This window comes from Pteropus medius, unplaced genomic scaffold, assembly GCF_902729225.1.
Source record: "Pteropus medius unplaced genomic scaffold, Ma_sr-lr_union100, whole genome shotgun sequence".
Classification (NCBI taxonomy): Eukaryota; Metazoa; Chordata; class Mammalia; order Chiroptera; family Pteropodidae; genus Pteropus; species Pteropus medius.
The window spans coordinates 10,264,249-10,273,175 of NW_024347788.1; the positions used below are offsets into that span (position 1 = coordinate 10,264,249).

At 40.7% G+C, this 8,927-nt stretch overlaps 1 pseudogene; it reads right to left on the reverse strand.

Moving 5' to 3' along the window:
- Positions 1 to 298: 298 nt before the first annotated feature.
- On the reverse strand, positions 299 to 417 carry LOC120614479 (uncharacterized; annotated as a pseudogene).
- Between the last annotated feature and the right edge of the window lie 8,510 nt (positions 418 to 8,927).

The following is an 8,927-nucleotide window of genomic DNA, read 5'->3' on the forward strand; positions in this document are numbered from 1 at the left end:
TTATAGTTCTTTCCAAGCTTTACTATCAGAATTATGCTAGTTTCAGAAAACATTTACAGATATAGTCTTTCTTTTTCTTCTCTCTGAAATACTTTGTATAAAATCGGTGCTATTATGGGTTTAACTTCCTTAGTAGGTGCAAGACTATGAAGATTTTCTATTATTTCTTATGTTCACTTTAATAAGGGGAATTTTCTATTGATTGATTGATTGATTGATTGATTTATGGGCAAGGCAACTTCACAGATTGCAAGGACCTTGTCAGCTTACAATCCCTTATTTTTTACTTTATTTTTTACGTCTACAGCACCTGGTCTTCCTAGGTGGCCTCCCATCTAAGTACTAACCAGGCCCATCTCTGCTTAGCTTCCGACATCAGATGAGATCGGGCTTGTTCAGGGTAACATAGCCGTAGACAGAATTTTCTAAGAATTCTATATTTTCTCTAAATTTTGAACTTTTGGGATACATTTATTTATAATAAACTGTTAAAATATTTAACGTTTGAAAAAGACTGAAAAGATATGCTTTTTAAATTTCTGATATTAGTTATTTGTGCCTTTTCTGAAGTTTATTGGTTTTGTGTTTGGCGTCATAACAAAGTATGTTGATCCTTTTTATTCTATTCCTAGTTTTCTTTCCTCCTCCTTTCTTTAGATTTAATTTTTGTTCTTTTACTAACTTCTTTATGTGTATGCTTATGACATTTGATTTTCAAACTTTCTTTTTTCTAATAAATTCATTTAAATTTATGAATTTCCTTCTAAATATAGCAAAAATTATGTCTCAGAAGGGCCGATAATTATTTTTCATTGTAACTCAGATAAAAATACTTTCTACTCCTCATTTTTCCTTGGCCCATGGGCTGTTTAGAAGTATATATTCTAGTTTCCAAACATATGAGAAAATTCTTATCAGATGTATGTCATTAGTTGCTCTCTTCATTTCAATGGCGAGATAACTGGTAAGACATTGTGTGTTATGAAACTTTTAACGTGATGGCCCACTGTAATTTTGTAAATGTTGTACGTGTGTCTGAAAAGAATGTTTACTCTGAAGCTAAGGGTGCCCTGTTCTATATCTGCCCATTGGGTCAAGTTTGTTCGTTGTGTTGTTGATATCTTCTATATGCATACTGAAATTTCGTCAAGAACTCCATTTATTGGTTACTGAGACATTGTCTTAAATTCTCTCGCTAGAACATTAGATTTATCTATTTCTTCTTTTAGCTTGCTCAAGTTTGGCTTTATATATTTTGCGGTTAGGTATTATAGGATACAGATTAAGAATTGTTATATCTTCCTGGTGAACTGATCATCAAAAAAATATCTTTCTTTTTATATAAAAACAACTTCCTCATAAAGACTACTTTGTATGATATTAATATACTTGTTTTTCAGTTACTGTTTGCATGGAATATCTTTTTCCATACTTTTATCATCAAACTTTCTGTATCAATGGTCAAATTGTGAGCAGGAAATTCATTTTGTTTTCTTCATCCACATGGCAATCTTTGTTTTTTTAGTAGGAGGCTTTCGTCAATGTAAATTTGATGTGATTACCGATCTTTCCAGGTTTAAATAGAGCTCCTTACTATCAGTGAATTCACTATATTTACTATCCCCTATCTATTTGTAGTTGATAACGCTCTTCAAATCTTATTTTGATTTCACCTGTGGATGTAGGAGAATAATCATCAGAAATAAATGAGGAGTAGGAATAGAAGTGTAAGGTGAGCAAAAACCATCTGATCTGGAAAAATTATGTCTCAGAATACCAAGATTAGTCTTAAAAAGATACGTGAAACGTTGTCAATGCTTTTTGAAGAACCACGGGGAGGCGAAGAGGTGCTGAAAGCCCATGAGCACATACGGTTTTGATTTTTTGAGAGAAGAAAGTAAATTATTTATCTCTTGACAGCAATGTTGAGGAAAATTCTAAAATTAATGTCTTCGAAAGAACAATTTGTGAGGCAATCTTTGGAAGAAGAAACAGTGATTATCAAGCCCGAATATGTTAATGTGAAATGTCATATAAAATTATTTACATTTTCTTTTTCTGAAAGAATAGCTAGACTAGCAGAACAAAAAGGGATAGATTAAATGGCTCTGGAATTTAATAAGCCATTTGAGAGGATACATAGTGGAAATGCTGGGGAGATTTGTGCTGGGTAAGATTACAAGTAGGTGCGTTCAAAACTGATTAATCAATGGTTGTTAAACGTGCCAGTGGATCTCCTTGTCCCCATTTGGCTCATCGTTTTCAGCATATGACTTGGATAAACATATAGAATGGGATGCTTATGAAATCGGTGGGTGACGTGAAGCTAAGAGAGGAGAAATACGTGTTAAAGGACAGAATACGGTTCAAAAGGATCCCTTGGGCCACACTTCATATTTAGAGTGAATAAATGTAAGGTCAGGAATTTGAATCCAAATATAAAATTGATGAGACCCAGCTTAATAGTTGGATGTGTGATAAAGGTTTAAAAACATTTTAGATCAAAGTTGAGAGTAAGTCAATATGAGACATCAGTGCAATGGAGCTTCTAGGAAGTCAGTTTGACTAAATCTTGTAAGTATTGTATATCAAAGAGAGAATGGCACTGGCCCTATATACTTGGAATATCAAGTTTTACCTCCAGTAATCCCATAACGCCTACTGAAATGTGGTATCTCATCAGAATTTTAGAAACCAGTCTTCACAAAGCAATGGAAAACTCCAGAGGCAACAGAAATTCCAAAGTGAAGGAACATAGCTTGGCAGTGCCCTTGATGAATCATGACGGTTTGGGTATCTGGAATGCCATCATCAAACACCAGCTGATATGCTAGGGGCATTAACTGAAAGACCAGTTGATGTGCTAGGGCAAGATCAAGTTTTCCAGAGACCTGCTCATGTCCTCCCAGTGAAACGAAACCCACAGAAAGTCACTGACCTGACCGCAAGCAGTAGGACGAGTGGGTACTATGTAAGGGCTTCATGAATGGTGTGCTTGAACTCCGCATGACCTTTATACACCAATAACAAATTATCAGAAAGAGAAGTTAAGAAAACAATTCCATTTATAACTACATCAAAAACAATGAAATACCTAGGAAAACATTTAACCAAGGAGATAAAAGACTTGTACTCAGAAAATTATAAGACACTGAAGAAAGAAAGAGAAGATACAAATAAATGGAGGCATCAACATCAAAATGGCCATACTACCCAAAGCAATCTATAGATTCAATGCGATCCCTATCAAAATACCAACATCATTTTTCATAGGATTCAAATAAATAATCCTAAAATTTATACGGAATCATAAAAGACCCCAAATAGCCACAGCAGTCTTAAGAAAGAACAAAGTTAGAGGTATCAATACCTGATATCAAACTATATGAAAAGGCTGCAGTAATCAAAACATCATGGTACTGCCGTTATAACAGACATATAGATCAATGGAACAGAAGAGAGCCCAAAAATGAACCCACAACTATACTGTCAACTAATTTATGACGAAAGAGGCAAGAATATACAATGGGGCAAAGACATTCTATTTAATAAATGGTGGTGGGAAAACTGGACAGATACATGCAAAAAAATGAAACGACCATTTTCTTACATCATTTGCAAGGATAAACTAAGATGGATTAAAGACGTAAGACCCCAAACCATAAAACTTCTAGAAGAAAACATAGGCAATAAACTCTCTGACATTGCTCTTAGTAATATTTTTTTCTGATATGTCACCTTGGACAAGGTTTTGAAAACAATAATAATAACAATAGTGACTCGCACTAAAATTTGGGAGCCAGTGCAGTAGGGGGCTAGTCGGTGGTGTGCTGAAGCAGGCTCTTCCTGGCTTACAAGAGCCGACTGTGCTCATCTCTTTCCAACTTCAGTGATGACGAAGTCAGCCATGGTGGCAGTATTTACCCCACAGAAATTGGCAACTATTATGTTGGTAAACATTTACCAGCACATCACTGGAAAAGGAATCAGAGCCTTGGCCTCCCTCTGTAAGAGAATTTTTTGGATAAACTTTGGTCCTGCTGATATTCTCTGATAAACATTCTGTTTGGGTTTAGGAAGGAGTATAGTAGAAACTCAAAGTTCCCCAGTTGTCAAATTCAGTTCTTAGTGAAGTGAAAATTAAAAGGCCCAAGGAAGTGAGTTAACAATCATCAGAAAACATAACAAAACAAAACAAACAAACTATACTTTCTTGTGCTGGTGAAAGTAAGGATTTATGGCCCAGGCTTTACCCTGATGAGGTGATCCAAGGGAAGATGTAGAATGGAGTGACCTACGGATCTGCTAATCAGGTCCAACTGCTCCGTCATTCACCAGCTGCAAGCCAACTCTGACCTAAAATAAATATAGAGGCCTCACTGGGGATACTAAACAGAATATACTCTCCACCCCACCCGGATTGGCGGCAGGCATGTATGCTCAGCTATTCACTTAAAAACAAACCAGAACTAGTCAGGGATGATGCTAATTTATTATTTTATCAAATAACACATGACTCCGAGATCTGGCTTTGAGATCGGGTGTTTTCCTCCGCTACAGCATCACACATGGCTTTTGGAACTGAGTCAGCAACGAGTCCCATGAGTCTGAGACATATTCGTGCCCTAGAGGCTTCTGAGCAGTGAGTCAGGATGGGGAACTATAGCTTTGAAGGAGAAAAAACACAACCTTGCATCTTCACTCACTGATGTAAACTGAGTGATAAAAGCCTCCTTTAAAAATAACTTTGGCAGAGTGAACTAAATCTCGATTCCCAAGAGGATTCCAAAGGATCGGTCCTTTAAAAGTGTAATAAATGTACCAAAGCCCTTCTCAGGGATGAGTCTGCAATCTAAATACCATGTAGGATCACATATATCTATACCAGCTTTCCTGGTACAGCCGTGATTAAATAAAATTCTATTTTCTGCAATAAAAGGTTTCCATCACTGACTAAAGGAGATTAATGTATCTCTCGTGAAGATTAAGTAAATTCACAAATCGTAAACAAAAATCCTTTAGCTAGATGATGTCTTAATTCATGATTTGGAGAATATGATTAGCATGTTTGTAGAATTCATGGTAGATCCCTTGTAGCTAGATATATGTCCAAAAGTAGATTCTGTGTTTTAAAAGTGAGATAATGCACAGCATCTCAGTGCAAATGCAAGGTTTATTTCTCAGGCCCTGCCATCCTCGGAACCAAACGCTGTATCTCTCTAAGGCTGAAGGTCTGTTGGCTTACACAAAGGACAGTCACCTCAGATGTCACAAGGAAGGTTAATCCATGCTTCTGGGGATAGAGGCTGATTTATGAAACTAAAGAAAGAAAGGAAAAGACAGAGACAAATAACAAAAGCGTTATGGGAGAATAGAGTATTTTCCTAGATGCTTAACTTACTGCCACTTCCCCCCACATTCCAGTCTCTCCTTAATAAGAGTCATTAAGTGTAGGCATGGGTCTCTTGGCAGAGGGTATCAGAAAAATGAAGACGTCCACCTAGGGCCAAACTCATCAGAAGGCATGGAGACTGGACTCTGGGTGGTCCCTGCCTGAATTCCGTGATTATGTGGTACTTTAATGACACAGATGTCAACGAATCTCCCGCACACAAATTATTCCCCTACCTCTGAATTTTCACGAGAAACTTTGCATAACGTTTTCCTGTTTTCCTCTTCAGATGGATAACTTGTGGTAATATTAGGTCCCAATATTCATGAATCGACCTTGCCCAGGCTTACAAAACATTGTGAATGATCATGTTTTAAAAGAACTAACAGTCCTAACTTAGATATTTAAAAGGTTTATCTGGAAAAAAGATCAAGAAATAAAAAGTGGTCTATATTAGCAGTTTGTAAAGTATATTTTATGTGTTTTACACATTCTTGTTTCAAATCATATTGCACTTGAGCATAATAAAGGCTCTGAGATATCCCGCAGTTAAACAAATACTCTTAGATATTTATTTTTCTTTTATTGTGATAAGTACACATAACATAAACTTTACCGTCTTAACCATTTTAAATGTACAATTCGATGGTGTTAAATACATCCACACTGTTGTGCAGACATCACTACCATCCATCCCCATAACTCCTCATCTTATAAAAATGAAAATCTGTACCTGTGAAATAACTGCCCACCCTCCCCTTCTCCCAGACCCATTATGCTTACTGTCGTTATGATTCTGACAACTCTTAAGTACCTCAAATAAGTGGAATCATCAGTATTTGTTTTTTGTGACCAATTATTTCACTTAGCATAGTGTCCCTGTTGTACTGTGTGTCAGGATTCTCCTCCTTTTTTAAGGCTGAATAATATTCCACATATTATCACAATTTGTTTATCCATTCATTGTCGATGGACACTTGGGTTGCTTCCACATTTCAGCTATCGTGAGTAATGCTATGATGAACACAGGTGTGCAAATACTCTTCAAGACCTTGTTTTCATTTCTTCTGGTGTACATCCAGAGGTGGATAGACTTGTTTTTCATTCAACATTCCCTCAACTCTTGAACTATAGAACCCTGTTAATCTTGAACACTTACTAATATCACGAGAAACTCATGTTCTACTACCCACTAATTGGAATGTCAGTCAGCTATGTCACTTTTTCAGGAAAAAAAACAACAACAAGAAAACCCTGAAAGTGGCTCGTCCCTTGTACACGGCTTTATACACAAGGATGCTGCCCCAGAACAACCTGCTTCCGGCGTCCGCGGCTGCTCAGTGAGAGCTTGGCCGCACGCATGGACTCGGCCCCTGGAGACCGCCAGAGAAAGCAGTCGTGCTCAGAGGCAAGCTTCCATTTTTAGAACTGAATGCACCCCAGGGTAGCACTTCTGCTCAGATTCCAAATGTCACTTTTTGAAAATTCATAATTAAAGACATCGATTTCCTTTCCTGGGGGTTTTACTATCTACCGCATCTGCTCTGTCTTTCCTATGCATTTGCTATTGAATGTTCGTAGCTTTTCTTGCCAAATCATTTCTAAAGCGAACCTTCTCGGTAAGTTACCAGGTCACCCGAAGCCCTCGCAGCCATCTGCAGAACACGTGGGCGCTGTGCCTCGGCGAAGCGAGGGAAGCTGCTGACGTAGACACGGCCGTATGTTTTCAGGGCGCGTGTGGATCGTAACCTGACTTCGGCAGGAAGTGGGGTGCGCTGGCCTTCAAGGTCACTCAGTGGGGTTTCTAGAGCCAGATGCTACTTGCTGCCAGCAAACAGGCGTCCTTCGCTCCCTTCATAGCTTGACATTCTCCTGAGTCCCCTGGGGTTTAAGATGAGCTTCTCCCAGTGTTTCGTCAGGGTCCGCCCAGCGGATGCCCAGCGAGAAACCACTGGGAAAGGAGGAGCAGGGACGTCGCAGCTCGGGAGGGGGACCTGTGACGTGGGGCACAGATGTCACCACACCAGGAACTGAGCCCCGAAGAAAATGTGGATTAGTCGGGGCTGATCTACCGGGGTCCTGTGTTTCTGAAGAGGAAGCACTGTGGTGGTGGCGGTGGGGTTCTTAGTGAGAAGCGCGGGCTCCTGCCCACTCTGCAGGCGGGCCGCCCCTCTACCCGCGCAGGACGCAAGGGGCGCAGGCTGGCCGGAGAGGTGGGACAGAGGGAAGCTGCCCCTCCGAAGCATGGCTCTGTGCCACCGCAGGGCCGCCTCCAGACAGCCAGGGTCCCTGCCCCGAGTCCCTCCTTTGGGAGTGCACTGCTCCCTTTGGCCATCTTCCAGCCATGCCTTTCCCCTGGGGGACAACTGACACACCAAGCCCAGGCCACCCTCCTCTTCTCTACCACACTCCTAGTCCCCAGCCGAGGGTTCACGCCAGCCTGCAAGGGACCCTGCCCTGGGCAAACCCTCTGGAGGGCCGCCTCGGACCTGAGTGGCAGCTGAGGGGTGGTGGTTTGCAGGACAGGAGGGAGCCGGGTTTAGACGGAGCTTAGTCATGCAGGCTGAGGTGTCTGTCTGTCTGTCTGTCTGTCTTCAAACACACACACACACACACACACACACACACACACACACACACACACGGGTCAGGTGAGGGACAGAGCCGAAAGTTAGAAGAGTGTGTGAAGATGTTTGTACACTTGCCCCAAGTCCTGCAAATGATGAAGCTGGGTCCACTGAATCTGTCCTATTAGGCATCCTACAATGCTGGCCAGGACACATCTCCATACACTAAAGAGAAAAAAAAGGCCTCTTGCTTTGCGGGGTACAGTAAATAATCATCGTTATAAAAGCTGCCTGCCCTTAATGTGTACCAGGCTCTGTGCTAAGAAATTTACATGTAATCAACTATAATATATAAGAAATTAGACCATTCTCATTGTACAGGTGAAGACACTGAGGCTGAGAGAGGTTAAGTAGTTTGTCCACATAGGCACGGGCCATAGGGGCGGGCGGGGAATCAAACTGCAAAGTGAAGTCTCTAAAGCTGTGCAGGTGAAGAGAAGCAGTTTGGTGGAGGACACGCAGGTGGTGGGGTGGGGGGTCCAGGTATGGAGAGAAATCTGCAGACACCTAGGAACGGAGCAGAAAAGCAGCAGGAACGTGCACAGAAAATGAAAGGGCTTAAAAGGAGGAGAAGGAAACCAGAGGCCAAAGACAAAATGCTGCCCAGAGCCGGAGGTCTTGTGGGGGCTGGATAAAAAGCCCGGCTTCTTCTCTGCGTGGAGCCCGACCCCACCCACAAATTGTCTCAAAGCAAATTACTCACTTAATGACACAACACACCTCAAAACCAGCTGCACTTAAAACCAATCTGAAAGGCAGTTTACATTTTAGACATAAGCATAAATAGCTAGCTCTAAATGCTTTTACTTCAAAGGAAGAGTTGTTTTTGTTTGTTTGTTTACTAAAACGTAACTGGAAAATCTATGAAATGCCCTTGACTCCGGCTCCTTCACATAGTTCTAACAGCT